This window comes from Bemisia tabaci, chromosome 2 (assembly GCF_918797505.1).
Source record: "Bemisia tabaci chromosome 2, PGI_BMITA_v3".
In the NCBI taxonomy this organism is placed as follows: domain Eukaryota; kingdom Metazoa; phylum Arthropoda; class Insecta; order Hemiptera; family Aleyrodidae; genus Bemisia; species Bemisia tabaci.
In genome coordinates, this window is record NC_092794.1 from 35,281,364 (window position 1) to 35,308,102 (window position 26,739).

The 26,739-nt window shown below is 41.5% G+C and overlaps 1 protein-coding gene across 1 annotated transcript in view; it reads right to left on the bottom strand.

Annotated features, from left to right (window-relative positions):
* The window catches only part of LOC109040891 (transport and golgi organization 14), a 42,998-nt gene extending 20,530 nt beyond the window's left edge, over positions 1-22,468 (bottom strand). The window contains exon 1 of the mRNA XM_072297217.1: positions 22,450-22,468. The gene's annotated coding sequence lies outside the window, so the exon portion shown is untranslated. The remainder of the gene's footprint in view (positions 1-22,449) is intronic.
* Positions 22,469-26,739: the final 4,271 nt, after the last annotated feature.

Here is a 26,739-nt window from a genome sequence, read left to right on the forward strand (position 1 = left end):
AGATCCGTACGCTCTACCGCTCTCCGTGCTGCTATTGGCCGAGCATCATTCTGTGACGTCACGCGTACGGATATTTTAAGATAGGGAGGTGTTTTTCCCATAAAGTTTTTGTCCGTACGCGGTCCGTGTCGGTATAGGGAATGTCCGCGCGGCACGGATATATCCGTACGCTTGGGATCACTGGTTCCTTTTGGCTCTTGCGCGGTCATAGAGTACCCAGGGACCAGCTCCTATCTTCACTTGTGTCTCACCGGCCGGACTGGACGGATCTCCCTTGGAACTCACTTGGACTGGACTCTCTCTCTCGTCTTGGAAATTGGAACTCGGACTTTTATGAAGAATAAGGACTCTCTCTCAGCTTCGGCCATGGATCAAGGAACTTGCGAATAATCAAGAAGGCGCCGTTCTTGTTTAGTAGCGGAGGCTTTTGCCCGCTTGAAGAACGAGTTTGGGATCAACCCTGGCGACTCACACCTTGGGCTAAGGTCACTGAGGATCATCAAGAAGACGCACGTTTCTGGCCTTGCACGAAGAACGAAGTGGGAGTTCGCAGGTCAAACCTTTTGGCTCCCCTTTTTTACGAAGTGGCTTTCCTCCCCAGTCCAGCGGAGCAGTTCTGAGACCAAGTCAAGGACGTGGAAAAGTGTCATATCTTATGACAAAATAGCTCAATAAGCTATCAAGTGATGCTTCGTTAGTAAAATTTTTCTTTTCAGCATTAACAACTTGTATGTAAATATCCTTTAGATATTTGCATACAAGCTTGACACAAGCACCTTTAAAATTCTCTTTTTCCTATCCTTTTTGCTTTTTCAAGTCCCTTAATTTAAATCTTTACCCTAGCATACGCTGCAATTCACGCTAGTTGCGAGTATATGTGTCTATTCCATGTACTTATGACTTCCCTTCTTTCTTATAATTTGGGTATCCTGGCGTTAGCTTCCAATCGCGTCAGTTGCGAGTATTAGCGGCTATCCCTAATACTTATGTTTTCAATTTCTTTTAAAATCCTAGCGTATGCTCGAAATTCACGTTAGTTGCGAGCATTCTTCCTGATGCTTACGATTAAAATTTTCTTTCACATAAATTAGCTTTCTATCTCTGAATTATTTATTTAATATTCCAAATCATAAACCAATCACCTAAATATCACCTCATTTTTTCGCACCGTTACTATGGTCTTCAATTAATAATTCACCCTAGCGTATGCTTTAAATTCACGCTAGTTGCGAGCGTCTCTGCCTTCTGCAGGCGCTTACGCGTTTCTCATATAATATTCCAAATTATTGATCTCTCCCTCATTGTCTTTTTTGCGTCATCACAATTGTCTTTAGTTAATATTTCACCCTAGCGTATGTTCTAAGTTCACGCTAGTTGCGAGCGTCTTTGCACTCTGCAAGCGCTTACGTGTTATTCATTTAAAATTCAAAAGTATCAATCATTCTACAAGTTTTCTCATAATTTCTTCGCACCTTAACGTTACGGTCTTTGCCGGTTTCTGGCCTTTTCATAAATTTAAAACCGGCTGGTCCCTCGGAATTTCATTAAATCTTCTCTTTCAGCTTCCGTCTTATTTTTTATTATTTTTTTGGAGGCCCTCGCCGTTTCATAAATTCAATCAATTCAATTCAATTTTTTCAGCAAAAAAAGACAGGGTCAACTCAGATCAACTCAGGATAGCCTTCATTAGCAATATCTGGTAAATGGAAGGTACTATCCTAGTCCAAATAATGTAAAAAAAGCTTAACCATCACTGGGCTCGATGGAGTTTGCTGGATTTTTCCCCTAAGTCTGGATTATTAGTTGAGGACGCCTACTAAATCTTTACTTTCTCAGAAGACAGAGTTAATGCTGTAAGAGGAAAATTTAAGTTAGAAAGTCTGAGAGGTGGATCCGTATCTCAAAAGTCTGAAGCTTCACCTTTACTCCACCCCGAGGGGATAGTTACAGGAACATTCAAAGGAGGGGTTGCGATTTGGTTCGAAATCGGCCTCTCCGCGAAATTGGATGATTTTTGGATATTTGGCAGTTGACGGTGCATATACGATGGAAATAATCGAGTTTAGCCGATAGTCACGTTTTTTGGCTGCGAAACAGGGGCCTAAACTTAGCTCGGTGGCCGAAAACAGCTGAATTTTTGCGTTTTTCACGGTTCTACCTCAGATTTCAACCTGGGCCCAAAGGCGACGGGTGATGAGCTTCGAATATGGTGTCTGGGACACCCAGACACGTAACATACTTGATTATGATCAACCGTCGCCTTTGGGCCCAACCTCAAAATCGTACTTTTCCAACTTTTTAGCCCAAAATAACTGAAAATCCATGTTTTCCGCGGTTCTACCTCAGATGTCGACCTGGGCCCACAGGCGACGGTTGATGAGCTTTGAATATGGTGTCTGGGACACCCAGACACGTAACATACTTGAATATGATCAACCGTCGCCTTTCGGCCCAACCTCAAAATCGAACTTTTCCAACTTTTTAGCCCGAAATAGCTGAAAATCCATGTTTTCCGCGGTTCTACCTCAGATTTCGACCTGGGCCCAAAGGCGACGGGTGATGAGCTTCGAATATGGTGTCTGGGACACCTAGACACGTAACATACTCGAATATGATCAACCGTCGCCTTTGGGCCCAACCTCAAAATCGAACTTTTCCAACTTTTTAGTCCGAAATAATTGAAAAGCACTGTTTGTGCAACGTTCTATTCAGGTTCTGGACTGACCCAGAACTTGCCTTCGAATACAGAGAATGGATTCATATGTTCTTGCTATATTGTCTGTCACAAGTCACTTGAATGACTGCGAAAACTGAGTTTCGTACTATTTCACGTATAGGTTAACTTGTCAGGTCCAGATTCCTTGATCGCTTGCTTGAGCTCTCCAGTGCTTCGTAATGTTAACTTTATGAAAAGCTCACTGTAATTAAACAGCATACATGTTTGTATTTGATGACTATCTCAGGTGAGAGATATCTGATTATAGAAACTTCACGATAGGTTCTTTTTGACTGAATGCAGTTTTCACCAAATGTAACTCCACAGTGCTTATCGTGGCCTCAGGAAGTCAGAGAAGTTTGCTTTGTTGGAAATTTGGAAAAGTTCGATTTTGAAGTTGGGCCCAAAGGCGACGGTTGATCATATTCAAGTATGATACGTGTCTAGGTGTCCCAGACACCATATTCGAAGCTCATCACCCGTCGCCTTTGGGCCCAGGTCGAAATCTAAGGTAGAACCGCGGAAAGCATGGATTTTCAGATATTTCGGGCTAAAAAGTTGGAAAAGTTTGATTTTGAGGTTGGGCCGAAAGGCGACGGTTGATCATATTCAAGTATGTTACGTATCTACGTGTCCCAGACACCATATTCGAAGCTCGTCAACCGTCGCCTTTGGGCCCAGGTCGAAATCTGAGGTAGAACCGCGGAAAACATGGATTTTCAGCTATTTCAGGCTAAAAAGTTGGAAAAGTTCGATTTTGAGGTTGGGCTCAAAGACGACTGTTGATCATATTCAAGTATGTTACGTGTCTAGGTGTCCCAGACACCATATTCGAAGCTCATCCCCCGTCGCTTTTGGGCCCATTTCGAAATCTGAGGTAGAACCGCGAAAAACGCGAGATTTCAGGTGGCCTCTGTTTCGCAGCCAAAAAACGTGCGTATCGGCTAAACTCGATTATTTCCATCATATATGCACCGTCAACTGCCAAATATCCAAAAATCATCCAATTTCGCGGAGGGGCCGATTTCGAACCAAATCGCAACCCCTCCTTTGAATGTTCCTGTAACTATCCCCTCGGGGTGGAGTAAAGGTGAAGCTTCAGACTTTTGAGATACGGATCCACCTCTCAGACTTTCTAACTTAAATTTTCCTCTTACAGCATTAACTCTGTCTTCTGAGAAAGTAAAGATTTAGTAGGCGTCCTCAACTAATAATCCAGACTTAGGGGAAAAATCCAGCAAACTCCATCGAGCCCAGTGATGGTTAAGCTTTCTTTACATTATTTGGTCTAGGATAGTACCTTCCATTTACCAGATATTGCTAATGAAGGCTATCCTGAGTTGATCTGAGTTGACCCTGTCTTTTTTTGCTGAATAAATTGAATTGAATTGATTGAATTTAGCTTTTAGGAAGTTAATCCACAAAATCACACAAATCGCAACCCCTCCTTTTCAAAAGATGTTGACTTGGAGCTGGGGAGAAGGAACAAGCAAGGTCAAAGGTTCAACCTGATACAAGGAGAAATGCCATTGATAATTGCTCTATTTAGCAAAAATAAAGGTTTAAAAACTTGCTTCGGATGTTTTTCACCTCTCTCAGGAAAAAAGAACAGAAATAAATTAAGGTATCAAATAAGAAGAGTGACAATAATGAGCGGCTCTTCGTTCGAGGGAATCTTAAGTGACATTTAGTGCTCACAGCATTCATAAGAGCGCTCATAATGACATTTTTGAAGGTTTATCCAAATGTGAAAGACCATTAAAATCTTCTCGACATGACTTGGAAATATTTTTAATGAAATTTTAAGGGGCATTTCAAAGATTTAGGAAACCTGTAGTGATGATTGATTTTAAATGATTATTTAAAGCTCCGAGTTAGACCAAGAAAAACAGAAGACGCACCTGAACTCAAATGATTAATTTTGCTCCCTATAATATCCTTAGAGGAACGGTAAAGGATATCATTCGGAGTCCGATTGACACTCACTAGGAAAGATTTATTCACATCAAGGAAATACACATTAAATCATAATACCTATATAAATAAGCCCTGGAAGAATTATTAGAGAATGACATAGAATGCGTCATCAGTATAAGAAATTGGATAATTTTTCTTGATCCATCGAAGACTTTTCCTTTGAGAAACTGTCATCAATGAGCAGCTTTGACCGCAACAAAGGACCGCTCACACTGAGACAGGTGCTGAAAGTTTCTACGCTAAGCTTTTGGGTACAGTAAAACACACCATTTGTCACTTCAACGATAAATTTAGAGCACAAGTTATTTAACCCTTAGATGACTAACCGCGGGTCTCTCAGGTCCGGCGGCTTTTTATTTTTCGCGCCACGGCGGCTGTAATTGACCTAGGAGTCTGTCCTTCACAATTAGCTCTACAAATATCCTTAAAAACATTATTCTTGAAACAAAAAAATTTTTAAACTTTTTTTAAGGCACAGCAATTTTTTTTTCATGTCTACCCCTAGAAAGACTAACCCGGGCCTGCGAGGCCCGTATTGAGAATGTATGGTTATTTGATAGCTGCGATGCTTTTTTCTATGTTTTTTTTTTTAAGAATTTTATGATTTTCATACTTCGTCTTCTATTACCAAGGCCCCAAATTGTCCTTCCACCCATTAACTGCCCCCGTCCCCCTCTGGATCTCCCCTCTCTCTCCCCAGTCCCCTCAGATCTAGGAGCCTCTCAATATAAACACAGTTTTATATATTTTTCGAGATTTTGAGGAAGTTAAATTGAAGGAGCATAATCACCCCTATAAGTATACTTGAATTTGAGAAGGAGGGGGCAACCTTGCCCACCCTACCCCTGTGACGGTAATTTTTTCCGTCACTTTAAGTTTCTATTTATTTCAAGCCGTGCCGAAATTTAGTATGGTATTTATTTTGTAATAATTTCGGGGGCTACAGCTGCTGCGTTGAGCGTAGCAAGTGATTGCGACAGTAGCGCATTCTGTAGGAACGGCGAAGTACCGCAGTGCACCGGTCGGCCGCGCGCCACTCGAGCGCTCTCGCGGAGCGATCTGGAACCTCTTGTACCCGACTACCCAGCTGTTTAGCGCGTGCACACCTGCACGGTGGCTCAATCGCTCAAACTTTTAAGAAAAAGTCAATTATTTATTATTTTAGCTTGATTAATTAATGTTTTTCACCAAATTGATTAAAGGAAGTCCTGAAGCTAATCTAGGAAAATAGTTTGATGTAAGGAAAACATTAATTAATTGTATATTTAATTTATTGGAGTCGAATGAAGTTGGTCAACGCTTACGAAAGGTAGATGAAACGGATTTGATGGGGTCCCGACCGGTACTTCACCGCAGTCATCCGCCCAAGATGAGTTAAATACATTTTCTTCCTCCTTCTTCGGATCCTTTCTATCACAGAGCTGTGCACGTGATGAGTAGCACGCTCGCAATGGGAAGTTCCACTTCCACCTCCCGTATTTACTTACTTGAGTGACGCATCCATTTTCGGGTGGCTCCTATAGTAAATAATTACGCGAGCTTTCTTCTTTCAATTATTAATCTCGAAATGTATTTCTGTTTTCTATCGACATTTATTTATATTTGGAATCAGACTGAGTTTAATTTACTATTTTTATGGCAAATTAAATCTCTTATGGCGAGTCAGATTCCAAGAGTGCACGTGGTGAGTAGCACCTGGAGCTTTGGTCACTATTTGAATTCATTTTGAAAATATTTATTTTGAACCTTAAATCCGCCATACAAGATCGAGTGCACGTGGTGAGTATAGCACCGGTCGTCTGGAAAATTTATGGTCAAATAAATAATCAAAGAAAATTCATTTGAAAGTTCATTCATTCATTTTAATGTCTCTTTTACAGTTCCTTTCAAAGTATTTTAAAAGTCAATCCGATCAACTCATTCGTCTTTAACCATCCTAATTTTGATCTTACATTTAGTTTATTTTTTTGTTTTGAGAATTTTAAGTTTGTAATTGTGTTTAAGAAATAGTTTTCTTTTCTCGTCAATAAAAATTGACTCTAGTATGTTCAAATTTGCTCTCATTATTCCTTCCTGCCAATTCGGTCCTTATCTCAGGAAAATCACCTCATTATGTTTTGAGTACGCACTTCAAGTGTGTTGGCGCCCGAACCCAGGTGTCCCGACGAGCATCTGGCACCCTAAATTTGTGGTTTGATCTGCTGAAGCTCGATCCTTTCCAGAAGGCTTGCTTTCTGACGATTAGGATCGTACGAGTTCTCACTTTTCCTCGCCACACCCCCTCCCCCTCCTTCCGGTAGCCAAAAAAAGTAGTACTTTCCGATGTGTTTCTTTCAAAGTTTTGTACTTAAAAGATTTATTTTTTCATTTCGTGAAGAGAAAATAAAAGTCTAAAATGTATTATTGTACTATTACTACTAATGAGTCGCTCTCGTGGCGCTTCTGTGCGCTCTGCGACACCCAACCGCCACTGACAGCGATCTTACCAGAGCACCTTTGCTGTAATAGTTGTAGCTGAGGAGTGGTCATAAAGGTAATATACTGTCTAAGAACTGTAAAAGCACCATGCGTTATTTTCTTACAACTATAAAAGGTAACGCCTTAACATATTCACCATATTACAAGAATCACCTAAAATTAAAATAATAATAAGTGAATAATAAGTCTGATTTTCTCGACCTTCAGTAATTTTTTATATGTTTTATTTTTCCTAAAATTTTTCCTACTTATGTATATTGTCCGTCGTCTTACTACTGGAATGATTATTCATTATCTACTTTTAATTTTCAATGATCTAAGAGTTTTTGGGAGTTAAATTTAGGTTTTTCTTGTGATATGGTGAAAATGTAAAGGCGTTATCTTTTAGTTTTAAGAAAATAATGCATGGTGCTTTTACAGTTCTTAGGCAGTACATTTCCTCCATGACGACTTCTCAGCTACAACTATTACAGTCAAAACCTCAGGAAAACCATTAGAAACTTCACAAGAAATTTTGTCCTACGTTTATCTCATAATTCACTGTGAGTAAATTTGCTCTCACTTGTCGGAAAGTTTGAAATAATGTAGAAGTATTCCATAAATAACAACAATACATAACGCCTATGAACGCCAACGTAGAGGACGCCCTGTCAAATCATGGATTGAGGGAATAAGGCTTGAAATGAGGAGATGCGCTCTGCCGGAGGTCGGAGGTGCTCTGGCAAGATCACTGTCAGTGGCAGTTGGGTGTCGCAGAGCGCACAAAAGCGCCACGAGAGCGACTTATTAGTGGTAATAGTACAATAATACATTTTAGACTTTTCTTTTCTTTTCACGAAATGAAAAAATAAACCTTTTAAGTACAAAACTTTGAAAGAAACACATCGAAGAGTACTACTTTTTTTGGCAACCGGAAGGAGGGGGAGGAGGGAGGGTGGGCAAGGTTGCCCCCTCCTTCTCAAATTCAAGTATACTTATAGGGGTAATAACGCTCCTTCAATTTAACTTCCTCAAATCCTGAAAAAAGATATAGAAATGTGTTTACAATGAAAGACTCCTAGATCTGAAGGGACTGGGGAGAGGAGAGGGATGTTTAGGGGGGCTGGAGGGGCAGCCAATGGGTGGAAAAAAAAATTTGGGACCTTGGTTATAGAAGTCAAAGTATGAAAATGATAAAATTCATCCAAAAATAGAGAAAAAAAGCATTGTAGCCATCAAACTACCATATATTCTCAATACGGGCCTCACAGGCCCGGGTTAGTCTTTCGTGTAGGTAAAAACGGTCAGTCATCTAAGGGTTAAATAAAACCATAAAACAAGCATAATTTCCAACTGTATGCTGCAGTCATGAGATGCTGCTCTCGGAGAACAATTCCTGACGCAGACACAGAACTGAAATGTAAGCTTTGATTATTGCCGAAGTAAGTGTTTATGATGGAAAAGTAACACTGCTAAAGCTGAGACTTGAATGAGAGACACAATAAAATCCTCTACGAGGAAAAAAAGCAGAACCCCGTGTTATTTTCCATAAGGGCTCCAGAAAGTGGGCACCAGGCGAATCAGCCAATCAGAGACGACTCGTCTGAAGTAGGGGGTGCCACTCGCTCCGCAATTCACGTCTGGACTCTTGTTTTCTCTTTGTGTTTTCCTCCAACTGGCGCTGCGACGTCGCGCGCGGCGCACTTCGGTCTCCCATAGAATCCCATGTACTGCTTTGGACGCGGCACTAGCTCCCGGAGCATTGCTGCGTCCTGCGGCGGCCGAACTGCGATATATTCTTATTCTACGCAATCAAATGGCAACCGGCGGCGGGCGGCGCCGCGCGACGGCTCCGAGCCAGTTTGGAGGAAAACACCGCTTACGGGCCATAGAGTACGGAAGGTTGGAGGCCCGACTGGATAGGGAAAACCTGAAACACAAGTTTGCCGTAAAAGCAAGAAGTTGCGTACGTCGACGGGAGAGCGCGTTAGCATCTGCAACTCGTTAACAAAAGATTTGCAGTAGTTAACGTCATCACTGACCAATGAGCGAGCTGTGGGTACCCAGATAACATCGAACGTTTCAGCAACGTGGAAATCAACGTAGATCTTGAAACATTCCGGGGACGTTTACAATTTCTATGTAGTAATCAACATGGAAGAACAGGGGTGCTCCGAAAACGTCTCACTGGCGACGTAACAGGAACGTGGAAAGGAGCGTTGCTCTGTAAACCTAACCTAAAAAGTTACAATCGCTCTTTCGCCGTTTCCCTGTCTACGTTTCCGGGACGTATAATTCAACGTAGTCCAAAACACGTTGTACTAGAAAAGGCGGCACAGGCAGGACACAGGCCAGGAGCGCCCACTAGGTGGCGCTGCATTTCGCTGCGCAGATTACTCAAAAAGTCTACAGCGCATGCGCAGCCCATGTCGGCACCAACCAAGTTCCTGGAATCAGTCTGATCAGCAAAGGTTGCAACTGTTCGAGAGAGTCCACCATTTGTTATCTTGATATTGGCGTACCAAGTGATTTTCGCAGTTTATTGTTGTGCTTGAAGTGATGCTTATACCTCCGTGTTTTACATACATACAAGTTCGTTAATTATCTGGTTTGCACTTACTTTTCTGTTTCTAATTCTGTATCTCAAGTCAATGTCCACAATTTTAACCCGTAGACCTCATGTTCTACTCTAAAACTGAAAGTGCTTATTCCTCCTCTAGTACGTACACCTAAGTGAAAGTCGTGCCTATGAAGTGAATGATAGTATTTTAATTAATCGTCATTTATCGCAAATAAGTAGATAATTAACGAAATTTTCTAATCGTAAACACCTTAGGAGGGAAAGAGACGCACAAACTGCGAAAAGCCCAAAAATGAATGCCACACTGTGTTTTGCGAATAAAATGGATTCTAATGTTACTGCACGTCCGTGCAATGTAGACACTGCAACGTTCCTGCGACGTGGACACTGAAACGTTCCGGAAACGGTACTTAATACATGGACATCCACGTAGAATTATACGTTCCAGTACACGTTGTTTTCCACGTGGAAGGTTTCACGAGAAACGTGGAATTCTACGTTGTTGTCAACGTTGAAATTGTTATCTGGGTACTAGCGCGCTCTCTTGTCAACGTACGCAACTTCTTCAACTTCTGTTTCAGTTTTCAATCATTGAGTCGGGTCTCTAACCTTCTATACTCTCTGTTATGGGCTGATGTTGTACGAATGCGTCTGACGGACAACGCACAGAGACTGCATAACTATCAAGTGATCGAACTGAACGCGTGGCGCAAAATGCGAGAAATTACGGACTTTCCACAAACCTGACGTACTTTTTCAGTACTTACGGAACAACCTAAAACAATGCATATTTTTTCCGGACTTTACGGACTGTTAGACACCCTGACTAATGCCGCAAACACACGCTGAATGTGGCTTGAATGTGGAAGTCATCGGCCTGATGCCTGAATTTCGGCGCGTGACGCGCAAAATTCAGCAACGATTCTCAGTAACCATCGGACTAATATTGGATTTGTCTGAACTATTCGAATAGATTTGATACACATCTGGATGACAATAACTCGAATTTGCGAAATTTCAGCCGTTGGGCGATGACTATTGACTTCCACATAGCGTGCGGCAATATGTTCAGAAGGGAACCCTGTTTTTTATTTTTTTATATATCATCACAGTAGAGCTCTAAGCATGCCGGAAATTCGGTGGAAATTCGTGCAAGGGATTCCTCCCCCGCGCAACACACGCCGCAGACCCACCTACCGCTCACCGCTCCCAATGGCAGCCTCCCTCCCCCCGCGCGACACGCCGCGCAGACCCACTGACCGCTCCCCGCTGGCAGCCTCCTTAGTCCGTTGACTACGCCAAAAAACCCTGCGCTGTTTGATTAGAATATGCCGCTTTCAGGGCTCATTGTTGGTACCCTCAGGAGTACTTCTGGAAGGGGCAACACCCTGAGACCCGCGACTGGAGCAAGAGGGCGGCCGTTAAAGTCCGCCATTTTGGTTTTTTTCAAAGCGCTGTCCTCCGGTTGCTATTGATCCGATTTTGACCCACTTTTTTTAAATGATAGGTAATTTCCAGGAAAACAATGTTATTTCTTATCAATTTTCCTGTTAGGCTTAGATTTGTTTTTCTAAATTAGGAGAAACTAAAATGTTTCAAATTTTTGGAAATTTCAAGGTCAAATACCTTTTTGACAGGCTAGAAAATGGATATTTTGCCTCCTCTGACGGAGCCGTAGAATTGCCTGACCTTCAATTTGATACCAAAACGATTTTTGTGCGATAGTAAATAAGCGCGTGAGAGCAATTTAAGTGTTGCGCGCTTCGCGCCGTGGGACCTGTTTCGGCGCTCTAGACGGCCGACGCGACCCTTCAATGCGCTGTATCTCGCTTGCTGTGCAATCAATTTTTTTTATAAGCAGTTATACTCATGTAAAACTAGCTCCTTAAACAATTTTGGCGTTACCATGATATTTTTTCAAAATCTTCAAGAATAACGAAAATGTTCAAATTGTTGAAATTTTTTTAGTTAGATAACGCGTAATGGGCGAGTAAATTTGAGGGTTTCGTCATTGAAAGTAGACGTAGGCTTGATTTAGGTTTGATTTGATACCAGAAACAAATTTGTGCGACGAAAAACAAACCCACGAGAGCAATTTAAGTGAAACGCGACGGTGCGCGTCACAGGTCGCACGGCGCGTGATCCGTATGGGGTCGTTGGCGCCCTTCACTGCCGTGTAATTCGGTTGCTACTATATCCGTTAAGATCATTTCGTTCTAAAAAGCTTGACATAAACTGAAATCAAAGCATTGCCTAATTGGACGGATCCGGGAAAGTACCCCTAAGTCGTTTAATTTGATACCATCATCATCCCTGCGGGACTAAAATTAGAACCGTGACAGCAATTTCATTTCATTCATTAAGTTCAGCGCATTACTGTAGGATGTCACAGTGGAACAAACAAAATGACACAAATATCCTCGATACGAGATCAGGTGATCCTCCTGTATTTTAAGGCGCTGAGTTCGGAAATGACGTCTATTTTTTTCCATCATCCTCCAATTTTCCGGAAAAGCCGATTTTCCCGGAAAATGTGCACTTTTTGCCACTTTTGGGACTGCTACTCCCTGCATAATGTAACCGTAAAATTTTTCTCGAGTGCGAGATGCGTCCCTTCCGATGTACTTTAAGCCGCTGAGTTCAAAAGTGGCCTCTACATTTCTGCCCGTCACCTCTCAGTTTTCCAGAAGAGCCACCTTTTCCCAGAAAAACTCGTAAATTTGACGTATTTTTGTCATTAATGCCATTTTTTAAAATACATTTTTCTGGACCTGCGGGAGCGTTATTCTTCAGGAGGTATTGTTTGGTATGTATTATAGTTTTATAGTTTCGTGGAAAAGGTAATGAAGATGATCGTGTTTCATAGAAAGGCCACGACTGACTTATTGTTATTGATGAAATATGTGCAGTGCAAAGGCATTATGAGGGTACCTAAGCGTTATTCTTAACCCTCTTACATTTCTGTATTTTGAACTTTTCAAGCCAACTATGACAGTGTATTAAGACAGAAATCGACTTTTCTTGAAAAATGGAGATCATGGGGGGAAAAAGGAGGTCATATTTACATTTTGCATCCTGAAATTCAGGACAATATTTCTAATGTTTCATGGAAAATTTATAAAATAAAAACTGCATCCATTAAAAAAAGCTAAATTAGCTTATTTTTCCGGGAAGAAGAGTATTTCTAGGTAACTGGAGGGTGATAGAATAGAGTCGAGGACCATTTTCGGACTCAGCAACTCAAAATACATCCAGAAGATATATCCTATGCGCATGAGTTACATTTTACGTATATATTAGGCAGGGTGTAACAGTCGCGAAAACATTGAAAATTCCGAAAAATACTCATTTTCTAGATGATACTCAGCATTTTCAGAACAATGGTGAGTGATAACAAAGTCCTGATTCCATGTTCGAGTTTTTCAGCTTTTATTACTTATGAGTCAATTGAATTACGCATAGCATCATAACGCATGTTAAAATTATTTAAATTTCCCTAGAAATGGGTACAGTCCAGGGGCACATTTTCCGGGAAAATCGGCTTTTCCGGAAAATTGGAGGATGATGGAAAAAAATAGACGTCATTTCCGAACTCAGCGCCTTAAAATACAGGAGGATCACCTGATCTCGTATCGAGGATATTTGTGTCATTTTGTTTGTTCCACTGTGACATCCTACAGTAATGCGCTGAACTTAATGAATGAAATGAAATTGCTGTCACGGTTCTAATTTTAGTCCCGCAGGGATGATGATGGTATCAAATTAAACGACTTAGGGGTACTTTCCCGGATCCGTCCAATTAGGCAATGCTTTGATTTCAGTTTATGTCAAGCTTTTTAGAACGAAATGATCTTAACGGATATAGTAGCAACCGAATTACACGGCAGTGAAGGGCGCCAACGACCCCATACGGATCACGCGCCGTGCGACCTGTGACGCGCACCGTCGCGTTTCACTTAAATTGCTCTCGTGGGTTTGTTTTTCGTCGCACAAATTTGTTTCTGGTATCAAATCAAACCTAAATCAAGCCTACGTCTACTTTCAATGACGAAACCCTCAAATTTACTCGCCCATTACGCGTTATCTAACTAAAAAAATTTCAACAATTTGAACATTTTCGTTATTCTTGAAGATTTTGAAAAAATATCATGGTAACGCCAAAATTGTTTAAGGAGCTAGTTTTACATGAGTATAACTGCTTATAAAAAAAATTGATTGCACAGCAAGCGAGATACAGCGCATTGAAGGGTCGCGTCGGCCGTCTAGAGCGCCGAAACAGGTCCCACGGCGCGAAGCGCGCAACACTTAAGGTGATTCCTCCCGGAGTTCGATTCGCAAATTTCCGATAAGAGATCGCGCTGGAGTCGGTTTTCCCGCGAAATTTGAAATGAGAGTCATGTCCCGACTTTTCCCAAAAATTTTGAAAATGATGGAAGAATTTCGAAATTCTAACATACAAACGCTGTAGCTAGGTATATGAACTAAATGTATGTCAAATATCGTAGCAAAAATCCTACAAATAAAGTCAAACGACACTGAACGGCGGGTGAACTCATGGGCGGCCTCAGGAGATGACGAGTGTTTCAAGCAATTTATTCAAAATCGGCAAAAAAATTCGAGACTTAGATGTAGTAAACGTATAGCCCATACATTCAGTGAATTTCTTGCAAAGTTTCAATCCTTAAAAAAAATTTCCGACGGAAAACGAAGGTAAACGGTTATGACAGTCCGCGTTTGACTACATGCGCCATGTTGCCACATAATTCTCGTATTTTGTTCAGTAACGGATAATCGAGATTCGGATGAGCGAGAAGCGGATAGTGCAGTGAGCGTTCAGCTCGTGAGAGGAGAGTCAGCTGTTATAAAATTTCCTTTTACTCTTTTTCCCTCTACTCTGCTCATGTTGAGTTTTTATTTTGCTTGTCGGTGAATTCCGTCCATCCGTCCCAACTTCTTAGATTTTATTTTTTACTCTTTTTTCAGTTTTGCGACTAACAAGGCTTATCGCTTTTTTTTTCTTTACTTTCATTTCTCTGCTCCCCCTCTCAAATTATTCACAGCGGGGTTTAAATTTTGGTGATACTAATATTTACTACTACACTCTACAAATAAGAACCCCCCCCCCCCCCACCAATTTAGAAAAGTTAGACTTTTCCGATATTAACCTAAATACACTGTTCGACCAAAAATAAATAAATAAGAATTCTTCTGGTCCAATTTTTCTGGACCAAAAGTTTTTCCGGACAGTTTCCACCTCCGGGGAAATTTTTTCTGGGGCCATATTCGGGGTTATCAGCCTGGATTTCATGAAAATCGATGTATCACACACGCGGAAAATTTTTAAAATTTCCCGAGATTCCTAGCCTTGGGAAGAATTTCCCCGGAGGTGGAAACCGCCCGGTAAAGCTTTTGACCCAGAAAAATTGGATCTTCCAGAATACGGGGGGTTCTCAGAGATAAGTGAAGGTCAAATTCGGGTTCAGCGTGTCTTAATACAACAGAGGAAAAGGATCTCGAAAAATTTCTGAAACCCCTTATCGAACAGGAAAATCGTCGCAAAAATACCAAAAAACTTCGTTTTCCTAGGAAAATCGACTTTCCCGGTAAAATAGTGAACGATAGGAAAAATCTGAGATAAGCTTGGACTCAGCGAATCAAAATACATAAGAATCAATATATCGCACATTCGCACATTGGAGAAATTTTGAAAATGTATTTTCAATACACTTTTGAGTCCGGGAAAGCTTTCACACAAATTTAGGCTTGGAGAAATTGGCTTCAACAGAAATCTGTAGGGTGATGGATAAAACCAAGGTCATATTCGGATTCAGGAGCTGAAAATATATAAGAATCACTCTACCATGGTTTCAGGAAAATTCATAAAAGTAAATTGCTTACATGACAAATGTGCGTCAAATTTGCTCATTTTCCCGCAAAAAGATCGCTTTTCCGGAAAACTGAGAGGTATTATTATCCAATCCAGCACCTTCTTAGGCAACCTTTCATCAGGCATCCTTTACACATGACCATACCAGACAATAACAGTTTCGTGAAAATGTCATGCTGTATGCTGTTTTCGACGCCCATAATTTCACGTATCCTTTTTTTGCCAAATGTGATCCGAATAATCTCGCATTTTTAAGAAGAGCCTTCCAGAACTCTCTCTGACAAAGGGTTGAGAAGGTCCACTACTATCCCCATCTGACCTCTGAGAGGTAGAGATTTAGGCGGTCAGCACCATAATCTGCGCCTGGAGCCCATAAAAATACACCCGAAATCGGCTCTGAGCCCCGGTTTTTTAAAGTTCTGCAGAAAATATTTTTGTATCTCAGGGATTATAAATTCAATCGTAAAGAATAAATATTTTCTGACAGAGCCGGATTAAGGGGGTGGCCACATGGGCTGCGGCCCATGGCGGCAAATCTATAGGGGGCGGCAAATTTTGCAATTTTTTTAAATGTAGGTATAAAAAAATCGTATTTAGAAAAAAAATTACGAACGAGAGAAGGCGTCATTATCTCTCAATTCCTGAGAGTATTATAATTTCTAATTTTGTCGTCTTTCAGAGATACAAGAGACAGCACCTTTAATTATTCAAGTTAAGAGAGAAACCAAATAGTTAAAACACGCAATTTGGCCCGGAACGGTGCGACTTAGAGAGAAATGATGAAAATGACTTGAGATGAAACGGAGAAGCCCTCGGCGTGGTGATCGGCATGTAACACATATTAGCGCCTACAAGACTGCACGAATACTTCACGCATTGCATCAAACAGAGTGCGGTCATTGCGGTCAGCGTAAAACGGATAGCGCCTACAAGACTGCGTGAATACTTCACGCATTGCGTCAATCACTATGCGGTCAGCGCGGCGCGGCGGCGGAAGTTAAAATCATTACTCCACATTTATGTTTGTTCTTTCCTAATTGTTTCGTTCATTTCTTATGAATGGAAGGCCTTGTCCACGCAGAGACAGGTTAACGAAACTTAACTTCCGCACAAAGTTCCGTGAACTTTTGCCAGTAGTGTTGACAGGGCTTTCGCAAAAAATGTGTCCAACAGAGAGTAAACGCGTCTTATGCACCCCTCCCCCGCTGGCACGTTCGTTTGATGGTTTTTATTGATGTTTCAAAACGAATGAGAAGGGGGCGGCAAAATACAGGCGGCCCATGGGCGGCAAGTAGGTAAATCCAGCCCTGTTTTCTGATCCTCGGGCCGAAGAAATAACAGGGATGAAAATAGGGTGGGAGGAGGGCTCCTCCAGAAAATAAAGTGTACTGACTGCTTTTTAAGAGAAAATTCTTAGTTGGAGGATCAAAAATCAGGATGGAACTTTATAAACCCTGAAATAATTGGTCCGAACGTTATGAGGACGGATAAAGGGACTGAATACCGAAGCCACTATCATCGCGTATTCTTATGCGTGCCGGGAAAAATCGCGGATGGGCGGACAAGATTCTTTGACGGATCAACAAACCAAGAATTGAAGTTTAAGATCATATTTTATTTAGCGCGTAAACTTAAATTGAAACACGAATTAATTACTTATGGCACTTTTTTCAGAACCCCTGCCCCCCTCCCCCACTTAGGCACCCTTTGACCCCACGTGAGGCTTGCCCAGGTTTAAACAAATGGGTGCCGTCGCATCACTTCAGCGCCTGATTAATACGCGCACCAAGCGCGCGCGCCTTGTGGCCCGCTAGAGCCGGACTGGCCTTGGTGGCGGGGGGACGCTCGCCACCCGGGCCCCTGGGTCCAAAAGCTAATGATATAGAAATGTGAAAAAATAGAGGAAGGTACAATCAATAGAGAGAGAAACAAACCACTGGAATTTCTGTCAAACTCTTTCTGAGTAAAAATTACTACACTTGCACGAGGGGCCCGCGCTTTGGCAGAACCGAAGGAAAATTAGGGGGTTCTGCCAGGGGTGCAGAAATTTCTTCGGCCTCCCGCAGTTTCAAGCGACTAGAAATCTAGTCTATGCACTATAATGTTGCGCGTTCGCAGTAGTTTTTACTGAAAATTTCTAAAAAAAATTCATTACTTTGGTAGTTATTTTAAAAAGTCAACTATTATGCAGTACTTTTCTCAAAAGTTTAACCAAAGCGTCTCGCGCCTGCGTTCAAAGTTGCGCCTCGTCCACCCGCCGCTTAACTCATGAGCCCTGTCCACAAGGCTCTAGATACATGCCCACGGCTCATACACTGTGCACATAGTTCCGTTTGATAGAACGTGAAACCCCGCTTCTCCAATTCAGCAAACGGAATTGTGAGCCAAGTAAGTGCGGCACGCATGAGCCGTGGGCACGTATCTGGAGCCTTGTGGACAGGGCTCATGAGTTAAGCGGCGGGTGGACGAGGCGCGACGGCGGCTTCGCCACTGGCGCTTTATATTTCCCATTCATTCTTATGACCCGGGACAAGAGGAAGTTTTATTTGGTGAAATTATATTCTGCATCTCTGATCAGGACTGGATGAACTTTATCGTGGGGGGGGGGGGGGGAGCTAAAGGAGATAAATGGATGAAGCTTTTTTCACGTTTTATCAGGGGGGGGGGGGATTCAGGGAAAAATCGAAGGGAGAGGCAAACTCTTCGAGGGGGAATACAAAATTTAAGGGCCTACATCCAGAAGTGTGGGATCAAAATCCGGTGCAGATAAATGTAGAATCTATTGGGGGGGGGGGGGTGTCAAACTTTTGGATGGGGCAGGCTCAATTTCACCTAGAAATGAGGAGGAAGTAAATATCAATAAGGGGGAAAATATCCCCCTGTTAAATTAGGTACAATAAAAAATCATTTAAAATTTCCTTGAGGCAAAAAAACTCCCCTCTTTTCAAAATCAGGGAGTTCCTCGCACGTAAAACTCGGAATGCACACCCCCAAGTCAGCGTGGCGCCGGCGCTACGACAAAAAGGAATAATGAGAGAGAAGCGACAAGTGACTGCCGCGTCAGCCCAGTAGAAAATCTGAGTCTGAGAGCAGCGATGTGCTCCGAATTGACGCGGCTCGCGCTGCAGTATGCAAGCACAATTCAAAAGTAACAACGGCAACAAGCCAATGTGACGGTTAAACAAGGATAGGCTAGTCTCGCTCGCACCCACGGGTTAGCATAGACCCCAACTCCGTTTAGCTTCGTTTGACTTTATTTTTCAAGATTTTCGCTTTATTTTTTTCAAAACGTATACATAATTCATGCTGCTACACGGATTGTATATTATTTTTTGAAAAAAATGTGACACATCTGAGAAAATAACTAAACAAGAGTCAGTAAATGAGCAGCGCGACGTGGTGGCGGAATCGTCAACTAAAGCCGGGAGCAGTTCGGGAGGAATCACCTTAAATTGCTCTCACGCGCTTATTTACTATCGCACAAAAATCGTTTTGGTATCAAATTGAAGGTCAGGCAATTCTACGGCTCCGTCAGAGGAGGCAAAATATCCATTTCCTAGCCTGTCAAAAAGGTATTTGACCTTGAAATTTCCAAAAATTTGAAACATTTTAGTTTCTCCCAATTTAGAAAAACAAATCTAAGCCTAACAGGAAAATTGATAAGAAATAACATTGTTTTCCTGGAAAGTACCTATCATTTTAAAAAAAGTGGATCAAAATCGGATCAATAGCAACCGGAGGACAGCGCTTTGAAAAAAACCAAAATGGCGGACTTTAACGGCCGCCATCTTGCTCCAGTCGCGGGTCTCAGAGTGTTGCCCCTTCCAGAAGTACTCCTGAGGGTACCAACAATGAGCCCTGAAAGCGGCATATTCCAATCAAACAGCGCAGGGTTTTTGCCATTCTTGGGTCGCAGTCAACGGACTACCTCCCTACATGCCTGCCTTACTACCGCCTCGCACGCGTCTCCTACTCCTCGGCTGCTCTCCGCATTCACGTTGCCGCGCGAGTTCAACCAGTGTCCGGTGTCAAGGTTTATAGACGCATTTAGTGTGCCGTCACATCTCGATCTAATTTAAATATCTGGAAAGTCGAAATGTGCCCCAACAAACAAACACAACGTTCGTCCGAAGACTAAGTATTATGTCACGAGCTTATTATATTATCAATTTTTGTGGATGTGGTCTCAAACGATTTGGAAAATGACTAGCTTACATATGTATTTTTATTGTTCCGCAGATTAATGTTTTAGTTATAGGCTAGTGTTAGCTTTCTTTCATCAATTGTTCGTTTTGGAGGTAATGTTTGTTTGTTGGGGCACATTTCGACTTTCGAGATATCGAACAAACAATATCGTTCCGTGACGTCACCCCTAAATGCGTCTATTAAAAGGGTCCGGTGTCGATTCTCGACTGGTTGAGGAAGCAGCGCTATGCGCAAAACGACATTTTTGAATCCTTTCTTTTCTGTAAATTGATGTACCTCTGCACATTTCACGTTCATGACAAAAAAAAAACCATGGCAGAAAAATGAATACAGAAAAAAATGGAAAATATACTCATCGATAATCAAGAGAAGAGGTGTGTGAAAAAACGGCCAAAAATGCCTCAAGGCATTTTCGAACTTTGAACACTTGGGGTGATACAGTAGCTTTCGAGACGCCCAAAACCGGTCGCCGTTTTGCTTAGAAGCGCCGGGTTGCGACGTTGCCATTTTTTAAAGTGGAAACCTTTAAAAATTCATATCTCCGCTGCATCTCAACCGATTTCAATGAACTTTTTTTTTAAAATGCTCCTCTTAAATAGAGCTTTCTAGCGGTGTATAGTTTTCTGGGGTTTACTTGGCTTTAAGCGGCACTTACGCGGTTTTAGCAGTTTTTGATAGACACAAAAATGTTGTTTTTATTTTACCACGATCGTGGAATCGACGGAATCTGAACAAAAATCAGTCTAAATGAGAGTTCAGGTTCTCACCTTTCTAACGAGCACAAGATCATTCCGGGGAAACGTTTAGTTTCCGAGATATGACCGCTCAAAGTTGGTCACATGCGCTTTTGCGCAATATGCATGCGTGTTATCACTGAGTCATTCGCGAACCAGGGGTCCCTTACGTTCAATTTACGTTGAAATAATTACACAGAGCAGTAAGGTGTACAACACGAGCTGTTTTTTCACCTTCGGCTGCCGATGTGCGACGTTGCCATTGTTTGAAGTGAAAACTCTTAAAAATGCATAACTCCGCTGCATTTTAACCGATTTTAATGAACTTTTCTTTAAAATGTTCCTCTTAAATAGAGCTATCTAATGACATTCAGGTTTCTGGATTTTATTTACCTTAGGGAGGCACTTAGGTCGTTTATATGGTTCTTTGCAGCGATTTTTCATTAAAAAAAGTGTTGCTATTTTTTTTCTCGGGGGTTCTGGGAGGGTTTGAAATGGCAGAATTTAAAAAAAAAGAACTTTTGAAAAAGGGATTCTTTTAATCATTATTCTTATCACAAATCTTGAAAGCGACGCTCTCATTGTACAAGAGAAGGTGGTGTTGCTAATTTACCAAGATTTGTGCATTATACTTTAGGCGATGGTGATCTTCCGATCTAGTTTGAATGTTAAAAAAAATCGGGGGAAATACAGACCTCCTTCCAAAAAAGAAAAAAAAAAAAACGTTTGTACGAAAAATCTCTGCAAAGAACCGTATAAACGACCTAAGTGCCTACCTAAGGTAAATAAAATCCAGAAACCTGAATGTCATTAGATAGCTCTATTTAAGAGGAACATTTAAAAGAAAAGTTCATTAAAATCGGTTAAAATGCAGCGGAGTTATGCATTTTTAAGAGTTTTCACTTCAAACAATGGCAACGTCGCACATCGGCAGCCGAAGGTGAAAAAACGGCTGGTGTTGTACACCTTACTGCTCTGTGTAATTATTTCAACGTAAATTGAACGTAAGGGACCCCTAGTTCGCGAATGTCTCAGTGATAACACGCATTCACATTGCGCAAAAGCGCATGTGACCAACTTTGAGTGGTCATATCTCGGAAACTAAACGTTTCCCCGGAATGATCTTGTGCTCGTTAGAAAGGTGAGAACCTGAACTCTCATTTAGACTGATTTTTGTTCAGATTCCGTCGATTCCACGATCGTGGTAAAATAAAAACAACATTTTTGTGTCTATCAAAAACTGCTAAAACCGCATAAGTGCCGCTTAAAGCCAAGTAAACCCCAGAAAACTATACACCACTAGAAAGCTTTATTTAAGAGGAGCATTTTAAAAAAAAAAAGTTCATTGAAATCGGTTGAGATGCAGCGGAGATATGAATTTTTAAAGGTTTCCACTTTAAAAAATGGCAACGTCGCAACCCGGCGCTTCTAAGCAAAACGGCGACCGGTTTTGGGCGTCTCAAAAGCTACTGTGTCACCCCAAGTGTTCAAAGTTCGAAATGGCCGTTCTTTCACACACCTCAATTTTAGGACTGTTTGATAAAAAGAAGAGCTTCATTGATAGATTAATTCGTATGTTTGTTTCCAAAACTGATATAGTAAATGATCGCGTAAAATTATTTTTTACTAGCATTTGTGAACTATCTTTTCTGTCTAACTTTTACATAAAAATGATAAAACAAATTTTTATTCTTTTTTCTTTAACATATTTTTTTATTGATCAAAGCTTCAAAATTGAAAAAAAAAACACTGAAAACATAGAGCCTGTTATTAACTAGAAATATTGATTGCTGAACCATCTCATGCGGTTGCAAGTCGTCAACTAAACACTAGTGTAAACAGACGATACAGTAACATCAGATTTTGACCACAATCAGATTGCAAATCTTACCTGCATCTTCTGATAATACGGCCACTCATTGTCAGTAGGGCCCAAACGCAAAGCTTTGATAAGCGAGCGTTTCAACGTGGATATACGCTGATTTTACTACGAACTGCTACGGATGAATCCGGTAAATTTCATTAACCTGAAGTAGAAGGGGAGGGGGGGGTGTGCATTCAAACCCGGTACCCGCAGTATGGCAGAAAATAATGTACCCAAGTATGATCATTGGAAGGTTTTGCTCATACCCGCGCAAACATCGCCCGGCAAAAGACGGTGAGGACAAAAACACACCAACTCGCCAAGTTGGTGTGTTCTCGTTCTCACCGCCCTTTCCCCGTCGCTGTTTTGAGCACTTCCGATTGCAACTTCGAAATTTCCTTTTGCTAGCAGATGCTTCTATCTATAAATGTTACTAAACGATAAAAAAATGAAAATAAAAAAAAACCTGAGTTGATGTGTTTTCGAACTCACTGATTCAATTGAGGAGCTTGGAGGACAAGCCATAATAAGTAGTGCAATTTTTGCTATTCCAAGAAATACATGCAGGGACCGATTTAGAGTGCCAACAGTGCCACTGCAGTTATCGGCAAATTTCAGAGATTTCTATTTTGTTAAAAGAAGAGAGGAGAGAGAGAGAGTGAGAGTGTAAATAAAATGAGGGGGAAACTATTTGTATGATATGTAGAGGGACAAGTCTTGTCAACATGTGCAGTAGCAGTGGCAAGCCACTGACTTCCATTTTGAATTTCTTCTGTCTCCGCATGAGTCATCTCACTCCTCTCTGAAAATCATGGGCAACTTCGAAAACCTTAAATCGGGCTCTGAATATGAGTTTGAAGTTCCGAAATTACATGGATCCTTACGACAGAAAGAATGTTCAAACTGACTTTTTGATGCTTAAAACTAGGAATTAGGGAGTGAATTTTTCACAGAATATGCACTTAGACTAGTTTTACTTGAGATCATTACGGCGATTCGTCAAGCTCAAGTGACGTGGTCGAACTGGCATGCGATATATCGTATCTTTCAGGTCAAAAATCTCGACAGATTTTGAATTTTCAGCAAACAAAAGGACGATAGCCCCTGCGCATGAGCCTGAAGAATCATTCTAAACCCAAAAATCGGCAAAGTTCAGAGAAATGAAAGCAGGATAGTGTTTGAAAAAAACCTCGCATTCGATACAGAAATCGATAGCTGAATCGAATGCGAGGTTTTTCTCCAAACACAATCCTGCTTTCATTTCTCTGAATTTTGCCGATTTGTGGGTTTAGCATGATTCTTAAGGCTCATGCGCAGGGGCTATTGTCCTTTTCTTAGCTGAAAATTCAAAATCTGTCAAGATTTTTCACCTGAAGGATACGATATATCGCATGCCAGTTCGACCACGTCACTTGAGCTTGACGAATCACCTTAAGGAACATCTCAATTTTCTCAAAAATTACACTATGCGCCTGGTCCTCCAAGCCCTTTAAATCTATTACATAAAAGGTTCTGACAACGAACCAAAGTTTTCGCCTACTTACCATTCTTGTGATCATAAAAACTAATAAATGCTATGCCATGGGGTAAACTCCAAGTTATAAAGTTGACTAAATCACAGTAAGAAATCGGCTCATTTCCGATTATTATTACTAAGTGATTAGGAATTTTAAGAGGAACCTGAGGATGCTCCAGTAAATTTATACTATCACTTTCTGGTAAAATGGGTTTATCAAAGAGGATAACTGATTCACAAATTCTTCTGCATTTTTTGAAAACCGCACACCAATTTGACTGCACCATTAAAAGTACGGAATATAAAGCATGCGAGAGTAATAGAAGTAATTTCAGGAATATTTGGGTCATGATTGCATGGCCATGGGCGAAACTAACTGAACTGAGTGACTTATATAGAGTCAGGTGGTCAGGTGAATGCAAGGCGGATAAAGAATGGTGGTCGCATCCTCGCATCTCGTACCCTCTTGACGTCTCAATTGTAAACAAACTTGGCGGAGTTATTAAGAGGTGCGTTGTCATGGACCAAGAGAATAAATAAGGACCCCCAACTCCGGTTAGCGCTGACATCAGCGCTCCCTGGCAGAGGGTGTAGTGAACTAAACCAACCGATGATTGGGTCTTCCTGTTTATATTTCCATGCACCACCTATTTAGGCTTATCACTCAGTAGTGCTCATAGAAGTCAAGGCAAGGCGGATAAAGAATGGTGGTCGCATTTCGTACCCTCTGGACGTCACACGGTATCGGGTACATCGGGTACATGGGCTGGCCGAGGCCGGGGCGCGGGGGGGGCCGACTCAACCTCGGATTGCACGGCAAAACCCGTACCCTCCTGACGTCACAACGCTTCAAGATGGCAGCCAAAATCGAAATGCGACCTTCATTCTTTATCCGCCTTGAAGTCAAAGGTATGGACAAACGGGGTGCCGAAGTGGCAGCGCTGAGAAAATCGGCGATCGAGTGACGTATGAAGTCGTACCGTCCATTTGCCGCACATGCCATTCGCAGTCGTACTCTCGATGCTGTCAAATCTACGCGTTTTGACGACTTTCTAAAATTCCATTTGTCCATACCTGTAGTAGAGTGTACCTTGGCCTGCTGTGTGGATTGGTCTTGCCTAGAAGTTTCTAGATCCTCGTATCCTCGTGGTCGCCCTGCAGTTTTGAAGAGTTTAGTGTGAAAAGTTTCCCATTTTCATTTCAATCTTCGTCAGTCTTCGTGTACATAAACTGGTATTAATGTGAAGTGTTATTTCTAACCGTTTTACTCAGCAGCAACTGCTGTTGAGAAAGCCAAAGGAAGTGTGTAGGGTAGACTGGGGTTAAGTGGGCACCATTTTGTTTGAAAAATCATAAAACAAATTTGGTGATAGATAGAGTTAGGCCGGAATTTTAAGGTTAATCTTCAGCGTTAGTTCTGAAAAAATCCACCACGTCGCGCTGCTAAAATCTGACTCCGAAATCAGCGATTATTTAAATATGAAGAGAAAGACTCTAAATTCTGAAGCTAATAAGTTCTAGCAGCATGTCTGAAGAATGTGTAAAGTCAAAGATGAGCTTTCAAAGTTGCACAATAAAGGCTGGAATTTGATCCCCGTTTTCCTTATGGGAATCCAATGAGTGTGAGAGAGACAGCTCACGGTGGGAGAGAGATATCTGCCAACTGCTGAGAGCGATCAAGCGCGATTGGTTGCATCAAGGTCATCATGCTTAACCCTACTTTTTTCTGGGATCAAATTGCAGAGCTTCAGAAATGACTTTTCACGTTGCTTTTAGGGTCAATAGGAAGAAGAATGTTATAGCTAGAACTTATTTATCTTCGATTTAAACAGAAATTCCTTCAACTTTTATAAAAGCTCAAGGACTCACGTGGTGCTGTACGGACTCTAAAACACAGCGGTGGCGCCCCCTGCGCGGAGAAATTTCTTACTTCACGCAGCTGTAGATACACCTTAAGACGTTACTCGAAACTTCCTCGACTCGAGATTTACTCGACTGGAGGAACCTCCAAACCGTCTCGACTCGAAACTCACTCGACTCGAGAAAAAACTCCTCGACTCGAAAATCCCCTCGACTCGAAACTCCGTCGTCCAAAAAAAAAAAAATGGCTTCCAGGTGAGAGAATGACGTTCAACGTCAATTAAAGAACAGATTAGGAATTTATTTGGAATAATAATCATGGAAAAGTGCGTCAAATTAAACTTTAGCGGCTACTTTCATAAATTCCCGGGCCATGAGTTAATTTCTGATTCATCCGCTTGAGTATGCATTCGTGAAATGTAGAGTCCCTTTATACTGAGAGTCAAGACAATTTGAATCCATTTCTGATTGGTTCCCGTATTTTAGGCCTCCACAGTGTCACAAACGGGAATAAAGATTACATTTTCACCAATTGCAAAGATTATAATCTGGAATGAACCAGGGAATTACGGGTTCGGCAAGGAACAAACGGAATGAGAGGAGGAACGGAGAAAGGCATTTGAGAATGGGCCGATCAAAGATTACGAAAAACGTTCAATTTCTGTAATCTTTATTCCCGTTTGTGACATCCATGAGCCGAATTGTCTTGACTCTCAGTATAAAAAAGGGACTCTAGTGAAATGGTGACTGGTGAGCTGGTGAGAAGGCGGCCCCGGCCATTCATTGTAATTGTATTTGTTTGTTTATCAGTGCCAGTAATCCTTTTAATTAATTGTTTCAAAGTTAATAATTCGATTTCTTAGTGGTTTTTGTGTTTCTTTATATGATATAGCCCTTTGTGTCATAGTTCAAGCGTTCAATGGATCCTAATCATCTTTGAG